Here is a 12,095-nt window from a genome sequence, read left to right as displayed (position 1 = left end):
TTATATAAAAACCTTATATGCCCCCAGGGCATAACTTACAACCCTTGCCCAGAGGGGTGTGGGGGAGTGTCCTCCTCAAAAAAATATTTTCTATCTGGAAATCAACTACGCGGAACAAAATGGCTATCTCAAAATTTTGATTGGATGTGTTTGGGGAGTGATGGGCATGGGGGAGGGGGGCTAGCTGCCCTCTAATCACTTTTGACTATTAAAAAGGGCACTAGCCCTTTGAATTTCCATTCGAATGAGCCTGTTTTAAAGTTTCTGCGACAACGCCTTCTATAAAACCTTATATGCCCCCAGGGCATAACTTAAAAACCCTTGCCCTGAGGGGTTTGGAGTGTCCTTCTTAAAAATATATTTTCTATCTGGAAATCACCTACGCTGAACAAAATGGCTATCTCAATATTTTGATTGCATGTGGTTGGGGGAATGATGGGCGTGGGGGGGCTAGTTGCCTTCCAATCACTTTCGACTATAAAAAGAGCACTAGCCCTTTGAATTTCAAATTGAATGAGCCTGTTTTGAAGTTTCCACGACAACGCCTTCTGTAAAAACCTTATATGCCCCCAGGGCATAACTTAAAAACCCTTGCCCTGAGGGTTGTGGGGGAGTGTCCTCCTCAAAAACATATTTTCTTTCTGGAAATCAGCTACGCTGAACAAAATGGCTATCTCAAAATTTGATCGGATGTGGTTGGGGGAATGATGGGCGTGGGGGGGGGCTAGTTGCCCTCCAATCACTTTCGACTATTAAAAAGGGCACTGACCACTCCAATTTCCAATTGAATGAGCCCTTTTCGAAGTTTCTACGACAACTCCTTCGATACGAAGTGCCTGGGTATGGAGAAAAAACAAAAATACACATTGTGGCCACATCGTTCTTTACTAATCGTCCTTTCAATTTCCAATTGAATGAGCCCTTTTGAAGTTTTTACGATAGCGCTTTCAAAAAAACTTTATATGCCCCGGGGTATAACTTACAACCCTTGCACTGAGGGCTCTGAGGGGGGTTATCATTCTAAAGGACCTAATGTCTAGAACTTTAAACTACGTTGAACAAAATGGATATCTCAAAATTTTAATTCGATGTGTTTGGGAAAATAGTGGGCGTGAGAGGGGCGTTAGTGGCTATCCAATCACTTTCAACTATTAAAACAGGCACTAGCCCTTTCAATTTTCAATTAAATGAGCCCTTTTGAAGTTTCTATGACAACCCTTTCAATAAAAACTTTATATGCCCCTAGGGCATAACTTACAACCCTTGCCCTGAGGGCTGGGGGGAGAAGAGTAGTCATCCTTAAAGATCTAATTTCCAAAACTTTCAACTATGTTGAATCAAATGGCATCTAAAAATTTTTATTGGATGTGCTTGGGAAGAAGGTGGGCGTGAGAAGGGGGTTAGTTGCCCTCAAATCACTTTCGAATATTAAAAAGGGTACTAGCCCTTTGAATTTCAAATCGAATGAGCCCTTTTTCAAGTTTCTACGACAAAGATTTCAATAAAAACCTTATATGTCCCCAGGGCATAACTTATAATCCTTGCCCTGAGGGTTCTGGGGGAGTGTCCTCCTCAAAAATATGTTTTCTATCTGGAAATCAACTACGCTGACCAAAATGGCTATCTCAAAATTTTTATTGGATGTTTTTGGGGGAATGGTGGGTGTGTGTGGGGAGGGGGGCTATTTGCCCTCCAATCGCTTTCGACTGTTGGAAAGAGCACTAGTCCTTTGAATTTCCAATCGAATGAGCTTTTTTTAAAGTTTCTACGACAACGCCTTCTTTAAAAACCTTATATGCACCCAGGGCATAACTTGAAACCCTTGCCCTGAGGGCTGTGGAGGAGTGTCCTCCTCAAAAACTTATTTTCTATTTAGATATCAACTACGCTGAACAAAATGGCTATCTCAAAATTTTGATTGGGTGTGTTTGGGGAAATGATGGGCGTGGGGGAGGGGGCTAGTTGCCCTGCAATCACTTTCGAATATCAAAAAGGGCACTAGACCTTTGAATTTCCAATCGAATGAGCCTGTTTTGAAGTTTCTAAGACAACGTATTCTATAAAAAACCTTATATTTCCCCAGGGCATAACTTAAAACCCTTGCCCTGAGGGTTGTGGGGGAGTGTCCTCCTCAAAAACATATTTTATATCTGGAAATCAACTACGCTGAACGAAATGGCTATCTCAAAATTTTGTTTGGATGTGTTTGGGGGAATGATGGGCGTGGGGGGGGGCTAGTTGCCTTCCAATCACTTTCGACTATTAAAAAGGGCACTAGCCCTTTGATTTTCCAATCGAATGAGCCTGTTTTATGCCCCCAGGGCATAACTCAAAACCCCCTTCCCTGAGGGTTGTGGAGGAGTGTCCTTCTCAAAACATATTTTCTATCTGGAAATATACTACGCTGAACAAAATGGCTATTTCAAAAATTTTATTGGATGTGTTTGGGGGAATGATGGGCGTGGGGGGGGGCTTTTTGCTCTCCAATCACTTTCGACTATTAAAAAGGGCACTAGCCACTCGAATTTCCAATTGAATGAGCCCTTTTCGAAGTTTCTACGACAACTCCTTCGATACAAAGTGCCTGGGTATAGAGAAACAACCAAAACACATTGTGACCACTTCGTTCTTTACTAATCGTCCTTTCAATTTCCAATTGAATGAGCCCTTTTGAAGTTTTTACGACAGCGCTTTCAAAAAAACTTTATATGCCCCGGGGCATAACTAACGAACCTTGCACTGAGGGATCTGAGGGGGGTTATCATTCTAAAAGACTTAATTTCCAGAACTTTCAACTACCTTGAACAAAATGGATATCTCAAAATTTTAATTCGATGTGTTTGGGAAAATGGTGGGCGGGAGAATGGCGTTATTCGCTATCCAATCACTTTCGACTATTTAAAAAGGCACTAGCCCTTTCAATTTCCAATTAAATGAGCCCTTTTGAAGTTTCTACGACAACGCTTTAAAAAAAAAACTTTATATACCCCTAGGACATAACTTACATTCCTTGCCCTGAGGGCTGTGTGGGGAGGGGTTGTCATCCTTAAAGACCTAATTTCCAAAACTTTCAACTACGTTAAATAAAATAGCTATCTAAAAATTTTAATTGGATGTATTTGGGGAAAAGGTGGGCGTGAGAGGGGGGGTTAGTTGCCCTCCAATCACTTTCGACTAGTAAAAAGGACACTAGCCCTTTGAATTTCCAATCGAATCAGCCTGTTTTGAAGTTTCTACGAGGGGGAATGTCCTTCTCAAAAAGATATTTCCTATCTGGAAATCAACTACGCTGAACAAAATGGCTATCTCAAAATTATGATTGGATGTGTTTGGGGGAATGATGGGCGTGGGGGGGGCTAGTTGCCCTCCAATCACTTTCGACTATTAAAAAGGGCACTAGCCACTCCAATTTCCAATTGAACGAGCCCTTTTCGAAGTTTCTACGACAACTCCTTGGATACGAAGTGCCTGGGTATGGAGAAAAAAACACATTTTGGCCGCATCGTTCTTTACTAATCGTCCTTTCAATTTCCAATTGAAAGAGCTCTTTTGATTTTTTTACGACAGCGCTTTCAAAAAAACTTTATATGCCCCGGGGCATAACTAATAAACCTTGCACCGAGGGCTGTGAGGGGGTTGATCATCCTAAAAGAACTAAGGTCCAGACCTCTTAACTCCGTTGAACAAATGGATATGTCACACTCTTGAGTGGATTTGTTTGTTAAAATGATGGGCGTGAGAGGGGTGTCAGTCGCTATTCAATCGCTTTCAAATATTAAAAAAGTCACTAGCCCTTTCAATTTCTATTTGAATGATCCCTTTTGAAGTTTCTACGACAACGATTTCAATAAAAACTTTATGTGCCCCCAGGGCATAACTTGCAACCCCTGCCCTGAGGGTTGTGGGGGGAGGGGTTGTCATCCTTAAAGACATAACTTCCAAAACTTTTAACTACGTCGAATAAAATGGCTATCTAAAAATTTTGATTGGATGTGTTTTGGGAAAAGGTGGGCGAGAGAGGGGGGTTAGTTTGCCCTCAAATCACTTTTGACTGTTAAAAATGGTACTAGTCCTTTGAATTTCAAATCAAATGAGCCCTTTTTGCAATTTTATACGACAAAGATTTCAATATATACCTTATATACCCCCAGGGCATAACTTATTATCCTTGCCCTGAGGGATGTGGGGGAGTGACCTTCTCAAAAACATATTTTCTATCTGGAAATCAACTAAGCTGAACAAAATGGCTATCTCAAAATTTTGATTGGATGTGTTTGGGGGAATGAAGGGCGTGAGGAAGGGGGGGGGCTAGTTGCACTCAAATCACTTTTGACTATTAAAAAGGGTACTAGACATTTGAATTTTCAATCGAATCAGCCTGTTTTGAAGTTTCTACGACAACGCCTTGTATAAAAACCTTATATGCCCCCAGGGCATAACTTAAAACCCTTGCCATGAGGGTTGTGGGGGAGTGTCCTCCTCAAAAACAAATTTTCTTGGGTATAAATTACAATCCTTGCCCTGACGGCTGTGGGGGGAGGGGTTGTCATCCTTAAAGACCTAATTTCCAAAACTTTCAACTACGTTGAATAAAATGGCTATCAAAAAATTTTGATTGTATGTGTTTTGGGGAAAGGTGGGCGTGAGAGGGGGGTTAGTTGCCCTCAAATCACTTTCAACTATTAAAAAGAGTACTAGCCCGTTGAATTTCAAATCGTTTCTACGACAAAGATTTCAATAAAAACCTTTTATGCCCCCCAGGGCATAACTTATAATCTTTGCCTTGAGGGTTATGGGGGAGTGTCCTCCGCAAAAATATACTTTTTCTCTGAAAATCAACTACGCTGAACAAAATAGCTATCTTAAAATTTTTATTGTCTGTTTCTGGAGGAATGATGGGTGTGGGGGGGGGGGGAGATAGTTGCCCTCCAATCGCTTTCGACTATTAAAATGGGCACTAGCCCTCTGAATTTCCAATCGAATGAACTTTTTTTGAAGTTTCTACGACCATGCCTTCTTTAAAAACCTTATGTGCCCCCAGGGCATAACTTGAAACCCTTGTCCTGAGGGCTGTGGAGGAGTGTCCTCCTCAAAAACATATTTTCTATTTGGAAATCAACTACGCTGAACAAAATGGCTATCTCAAAATTTTGATTGGATGTGTTTGGGGAAATGATGGGCGTGGGGGGGGGCTTGTTTCCCTCCAATCACTTTCGACTATTAAAAAGGGGACTAGCTCTTTGAATTTCCAATCAAATGAGCATTTTTTGAAGTTTCTAGGACAACGCCTTCTATAAAAACCTTATATGCCCCCAGGGCATAACTTAAAACCCTTGCCCTGAGGGTTGTGGGGGAGTTTCCTCCTCGAAAACATATTTTCTATCAGGAGATCTACTACACTGAACAAAATGGCTATCTCAAAATTTTGATTTGATGTGTTTGGGGGAATGATGGGCGTAGGGGGGGGGCTAGTTGCCCTCCAATCACTTTCAACTATTAAAAGGGTACTAGCCCTTTGGATTTCCAATCGAATGAACCTGTTTTGAAGTTCCTACGACAACGCCTTCTATAAGAATCTTGTATGCCCTCAGGGCATAACTTAAAACCCTTGCCCTGAGGGTTGTAGGGGACTGTCCTCCTCAAAAACATATTTTCTATCTGGAAATCAACTACGCTGAACAAAATGTTATCTCAAAATTTTGATTGGGTGTGTTTGGGGGAATGAAGGGCGTGGGGGGGGGGGCTAGTTGCCCTCCAATTACTTTTGACTATTAAAAAAGGCACTAGCCACTCCAATTTCCAATCGAATGCGCCCTTTTCGAAGTTTCTACGACAGCTCCTTCAATACGAAGTTCCCGGGTATGGAGAAAAAAAAACACATTGTGCCCACATCGTTCTTTACTTAGGCAGCCCTAGCGCGCTGCCTATGACTAGCAAAAGATAAAGGGCTATTGTTTTTTCTGTTGACATAGAGATTATAAATTCAAGTAGTAAATTCAAAATGGAAGGTAAATTGGATACATTAAAGAAGAAAATGGTTGTTTTTGGTTGAAGAACGGCCAGAAAGATTAAAAGGAATTAATTATCTTAATAAAGGCTGGAAATCTAAAGTATTATATTTGAAATTGCCGCCCAGTAAATATATTTGGTAGGTTTTTTTCAAGTTGACATGCGACAATTAGAATATGTAAAAAGCCACTTAAGAAAGGATGCCTTTGGCTTTTTCCAAATCGGGTCCATAATAGTTTTTAATTTCGCTCTCTTCTTGAGTAAAAAAATGATTGTTTTTCTTTGTGGTTTGTATTTTTTTTTCTTTAATAGGGATTCTGTGCGGTCTTGACTATTTTCTCATTTTCTTTGGTCTTCGTAAAATGCTGACTTGTCTTACTTACTCTGACTTAAGGCTCCTGCCGAGGGTTTGGCGTAGAGAACGATGAGACTAGGCACCTCCAGGTTGACCTATCGCTTGCCAGGATCGCAGCTTCTTCCACCGGGATGTGGGCTTAGGTGAGGAATTCATCGGCTTTGTCTTTCCACCTAGTGGGTGGGCGTCCTCTGGGTCGTTTCCATCTGTGTAGGGTGGGGTCGAAGTCGAATGCGACCCGTGCTGGGGCGTCGCTGGCACGCGCAGGAGGTGACCGTACCACCGAACAGTACGCTGGGCGAGCTGCGTCGAGAAAGGAGTTTGAGCCGTACGTGATAGGAGAGTCTGGTTCCTAACGAAGTCAGTCTAGTGAAGTCTTTCGATTCTTCGGAGATGTTTCGTCTGAGTGACATCGACGGCACTGAGGATAGATATGGCAGCTGGCCACGTCTCCGCTCCATACAGCAGGACGGTGCTGACTGACGCATTGTAGATGTGCATTTTGGTAAAGCGGCTTATGTTTGGCTTCCGCCAGATGCTGCTAAGCCTCCCAACAAGTGCTTAAGCTTTGGCAATTCGAGATGTAAGCTCTTTTGTGATCAAGCCATCATTCGACAGAATAGATCCCAGGTAAGTGAAGTCTTCAACCACATCTACTCGGTTGCTTCCGAGGTTGACTTCCTTTACAGTAGAACGGGACGTAGGGGGCTCAAGGAGCATAACTTTGGTTTTCTGCCAGTTGATCTTCGGTCCAACTTTCAAGGCTTCTTCTGAGAGCATCTGGAGAGCTTTGGTCATCTTATCGACGGTGCTCGCAACTAGCCCTATGTCGTCGGCGAAGTCAGCATCAGAGAGTACCCGGTCTCCGAACTGAAGACCGAATTGAAGGCGATTCATCGTGCTGGCCATAACATGGTCTATGACGCAGTTGAAAAGCTCGGGAGCGGCGGCGCAGCCTTGCCGGACGCCAGTCTTCACCGGGAATGTGGGATGACCTTCAAATTTGAAATAAACAGTCTATATTTTATAAAGAATAAAAATATTCGTTTTTCTTGTGTTTTCTGGACTTTGAATAGGGGTGATTGTCGTATAGGCATTCATTTCGATGTACCTGGCAGCTTGTTAGGAGTGAGGCTGTTCAGTAGACAAGTAATCTTGTACAAAAGCTGAGGAAAGAGAAAATACTGAAGGCATAAATTCACTACCCCCAATACGAATGGGTGAGTTTCTTACCGCGTGGTATCATTAAGATACATGTGCTGTTAGCATCGGCTTTCGGCAGCTCTTCTATACAGAACATCTTTAAACATAGAAGGTGCCTCACTACTGATTCGGAAAGGGCCAAATATTTTTAAAACCTGGGACATAGGTCAAAGTTTTGATGTCTCTCTGGCCTTATATCAAGGCAGTATGGTTTTCAGACTACACCAGCCTTAACTTCTGTGTATTTTTTTTTTCTTAAAATACCTATCTCTTATAATGCTTCACCTTTTCCCTTCGTGTTACGTGACTTGACCATCTTTTGTAAATGAAAACCATATTCACTCTTCGGAATTATGCGAAATTAATGGATTAAGTGATAAATAATTAAGCGATTTAATTTATGCAAAATAAATTAAATATTTAAAAGTATGGCCTCCTCCCTAAGCAAAATTAAATGATGATATATATCTTATAGTCTTACCATAAGCCATGGGCGTCCATAAGCTGAATTTTAGGGGGGGGGGCTTGCCTGGTCTAATCGGCACTTCCTTGCTCTATAATGGAAATCTAAAAAAAAGTATGAAAATATGAGGCAGTATCATTCAGTTAGAGGGGCTGGAGCCCCCTCTGCCCCCTCCCTTCCCATATGGACACCCATACCATAAGCTGTTCTTTACAGATTAATAGTTTATTGTATCTTTACCTAACCAGACACTGTCTAGCTAAATTTGGGGTCACTTTTCGTTCGAAAATTTTTAATAAAATTATGCAAAGCGGATGTGTTAGGAAGTGCAAAATTTTTGAAATAGTTTAGTTATTTGCTGCAAACCATTTTTTTTTTTTTGGTGGAGACTGTAATGAATAAATAAAACTCTTTTATTTATTGTGTCGTATTTCTAATCAAGATTATGACAAATTTGATCGTCTTTACGTTATATGGAAGAATGATTTTTATTTTGTCATTATTATTTGGAAAATGTAATTTTCTTGTCTTAATAAGTTTGATTTGTGATTTCACGAGTACATAAATATTTGTACAAATAAGACACGCCAATTTTATATTTATCTGAGTGTTACCTAGTGCAAACGTCCTTTCAAATTGACCTATTTTATGTTACAATTATGTGATACGTAAAACCTCGAAGATTTTAAGGTGCACGACTTAGCAAATGGTTTGAGTTAGAGAAAAATCTATTGACATGCAAAACTCTGTGTTTTTTTTAGCAGTTATGTATGTGAATAAAAAATATTTAAACACTTACAGGTACAAAAATGAGAACTGGAATTTGATAATGTTTATTTCAAATTAATGCTTTCAGAACTGAAAGTACTGGAGTGTTGTTGAATTTGTGTGAAAAAGCTTGTGATCACGATTGCTCTGAAAACTTTATTATTTTACAAACATAATAATAATATCTTAGCGAGTAAAATCGGAAGTGTCACGAAGCAGCTTGATTCGCAAAACTTCTACTACCACTTTTCAGGACAGACACTTCCATAGACTCATAGACTCATAGACTCATTTATTTATAAACAACTATCGTAGCCGTGGCCGAAGCCCCGACTAAATGGCGCTGTTTAGTACATTGCATAAAACTGGTCACTGGCGGTTTAAATAACTGACAAAAAAAGGCACGAAAGAATTGCTGTGACGGGTTGTTCGACACTTTGGCGGCACTAGTTGATTTTTATGGCGGGTGTTGGCGGTGATAGGTGCAGGAGGGGGAAGCAACGAACGGTGTTTCTGGGACGAAAGAAGGGACTGCCCAAAATTGCACATTAACTGTAAGCGCCTATCACGCAACGTTGGCAGTCGTAAGGTACTAAGGGCAGCCTCATAAGAGTTGTATTTCGGGCCTAGTATCACTTTCACTGCCCGTTTTTGAATGGCTTCCAGATCTTCACTTAGGTATTCAATATTATGAGCCTGAGGGCCCCACACAGGACACGCATAATCAAGGATTGGGCGCACATACGTGACATAAACCGTCTTCAGCTGACTTTGTGAGAAACTCAATCGGCGCAAGGTAATTAGCGACTGTACTGCGTAACTACCTTTTTTCACCAGACCGGCGATGTGCGCGCTAAATGAACAGTCGTCACTGAAAGTAACCCCGAGAATCACTGAGGTTGAGGTAGTAGGGTACCAAGGAACCGGGCATGAGAGGTCACGCTTAAGCGGATTAAACCTCATGACTTTTGTTTTATTCATATTAAGCTGGAGGTCGTTAATGCTACACGCCTCGAGAAAGGAGTTCCTGATCTCACTGCTGAACTGGGGATACACGTCTGACTTTTCAGCAAGATATTGCTGAAATGCATGTAATATAGACGCCCAACAGAAATAATTTTTTGGCACCAATCAATTTGGTGCTTGTGTTTGTCTATCTTCAGTTTCATAGGTGGGTTTCTAGCATGGATTAACGTCATCATTCATAGCCAAAAGACACCCGGATGTCTGATCCTTTTTTACAATTGAAAGATAGGCCGCTTACACATTTGCATAATGTACTAAGGAAACTTTTAAGAGCGTCCTTTCTGCTTATTTTGTTGCTTTCCAAAAACTCAGGTAGCCTTTAAACTAAGGCACAGGGTTGCACCGGTGACACTTGAGTGTCACTTTTGGCACTTTTTTTAAAGTGGCACTTTTTGGGAAACGTGACACTGTTGTGGCACTTTTTTAGTAAAAGTGGTATTTTTTTCCGAAATAACACTTTTTTTTTACCAAAATGAATAAAAAAAAACAGAAGAAAAACTGTCAATGCAGAAGCATGAATACCCTTTTTTTCATTTTTCCATCTCTCTGTTTTCAGAGACACTATTGCTAAGTTTATGCTCCTTCATATTAATAATAAATTGTATTCTTCATCACCATCACATTGATAATAAATAACAGCAATTTCGGAAACCTGCTGATTAATTACCACCATAAAAAGGATTGGACGAACTTCCTCTTTTTAGCTATTTCCTGGTCACAAAAGTTTTGAGTGTAATAAGTGATAATTTCCTTTATTCTTGTCTCCCATGTACCTCACACGAAGGATATCCTACAGTTTCTGCCAAATAAATTATTTGAAAGAGCTAGTGTATGATCGACTATTAGTTATATCAAACAGTCCGTGGTAACGAACTGTAAGTAAGGAGCGACTCTGCTCAATAGTAACCGAAACCCTAGAAAACGGAATTTTGATACTAGTAGATACATCAAAAGAATCGGATTTTTATGTTGATTTCAAATATATAATTTTTTATCAAGTTTAGTTTCACCTATCAAAAGTTGCGAGCCTAAAAAACTTTGCCTTATTTTCAAAAAAGGGGGAAACACCCCCTAAAAGTGATAGAATGTTAATGAAAATCAACAATCATATTCAGCGTATCAGAAAACCCAACTGAAGAGGTTTTAAGCTCCTATCTGGAAAAACGTGGAATTTTAAGTTTTTGCCAGAAGAAAGATCACGGATGCGTGTTTATTTGTTTTCTTTTCCAGAGGTGGTTGTACCGATCCAGTGGTCCTTGAATATTGTGAGAGGGCATATTTGAACGGAAATTAAAAGTTTTATTGCCCTTTTTAAGTGACCAAAAATTGGAGGGCACCTAGGCCCCCTCCCAGGCTCAATTTTCTCCAAGGTCACCCGATCAAAATTTTGCCATTTTGTTCAACATAGTCGAAAATCTAATAAATATGTCTTTGAGGATGACTTAATCCCCCAAAGTCCCCGGGGGAAGAGCTACAAGTTATAAACTTTGTCCATTGTTTACATATTACATATAGTATTGCCTATTGGGAAGTATACAGACGTTTTCAAGAGAGATTTTCAGGAGGGGGTCGGAGGAGGGGGTTACGTTGGAAGATTTTTCCGTGTAGGATGTTATCACGGGGGAAGGGACATCTCTATGAAGGGGGGGCCGGATTTCCAGCATTATTTAAAAACAATCAGAAATTAAATAAAAAAAACAAAATTAAATAAAAAAAAGAAATAAAATTTTCAACTGAAAGTAAGGAGCAACATTAAAACTTAAAACGAACAGAAATTATTACGTATATGAATTATTACGTATGCCTTGCTCTTTATTCTTAAGTTTTTTTAGTACTTTCAAAAGAGCTATCTATTCTAATTAAACGGCCTTTGTGATTCAGGAGTCATTCTTAAATAATTGGAACAAAATTCGAACTTTAGCGTAAAGAGCGAGGTTTTGACTAGTGGGTAAACCCCCTCATCCCTAATAATTTTTGTTCGTCTAAAGTTTTAATGTTGCTCCTTACTTTCAGTTGAAAAAACTTGTTTTTTTTTATTTAATTTATCGTAGGGTCTTCAATAATTGCGATCAGTGTTCGTGGCATTCTGTTCAGTATTTTCAGAGAAAAGTTTTAAATACCCAAACGTACTGTAAAAATCTAGTTAGTCCATTGTGTGGAAAAACTGGATGAAAAATCTCAATGTAGACAAGTATTGCTGTCCCTTTTTTCCACTTTCTCAAAAAAAAAAAAGCTCGGACGGTCTTTTTTTTTTTCGTTCCTTTTTCGCAC

This window comes from Artemia sp. Qi Xiang Cuo, chromosome 20, assembly GCF_049724085.1.
Source record: "Artemia sp. Qi Xiang Cuo chromosome 20, ASM4972408v1, whole genome shotgun sequence".
Classification (NCBI taxonomy): Eukaryota; Metazoa; Arthropoda; class Branchiopoda; order Anostraca; family Artemiidae; genus Artemia; species Artemia sp. Qi Xiang Cuo.
The sequence above is the reverse complement of the archived record's forward strand: the minus strand, read 5'-3'. Positions refer to the sequence as shown.